The sequence below is a fragment of the Chrysochloris asiatica genome, unplaced genomic scaffold, assembly GCF_000296735.1.
Source record: "Chrysochloris asiatica unplaced genomic scaffold, ChrAsi1.0 scaffold00005, whole genome shotgun sequence".
Taxonomy (NCBI): domain Eukaryota; kingdom Metazoa; phylum Chordata; class Mammalia; order Afrosoricida; family Chrysochloridae; genus Chrysochloris; species Chrysochloris asiatica.
In genome coordinates, this window is record NW_006408523.1 from 3,394,847 (window position 1) to 3,395,412 (window position 566).

The following is a 566-nucleotide window of genomic DNA, read 5'->3' on the forward strand; positions in this document are numbered from 1 at the left end:
TGACAACAACAATAACAACAAAGATAAAAGGTGACTAAAGATAAAAAGTAAGTAAATAAATTGGACTTCATCAATATTTAAAATGTTTTCACCATCAAGAAAGTAAAAAGGATATGCTGGGTCCGGAACCATGGACGTCGGAGAACTTCTGTGCTACCAGCCCAACAGAACCACGTAACATCCCTGGGATGATGAAGATGAGGAGCTGAAAATGCATCGGAGACAAGTTGGCACTCAAAAATGCAGCCGCTATTGGGAAGAGGGAATGACTGTAGTAAAAGACACAGGCAACGACAAGAAAAGACAACTTCAGATTACTGATAGAGACGGGAGGAGGAGGAACCATTGGATGAAAGCTCAGTGAAGAAAATGGTCCTCACGTTTGAAAAGAGATGGTACCAAAACCAAGAGTTGCGGATTAAGTTTCCGGACAATCCAGAGAAGTTCATGGAATCTGACATCATTCAGCAGACGTAGGTGGTGACTACCATGCCAGACCCGTACCACCTTCTGGTGGAGCTGAATGCTGTGCAGTCTCTTCTTGGACATGCTAATACACATGTGTC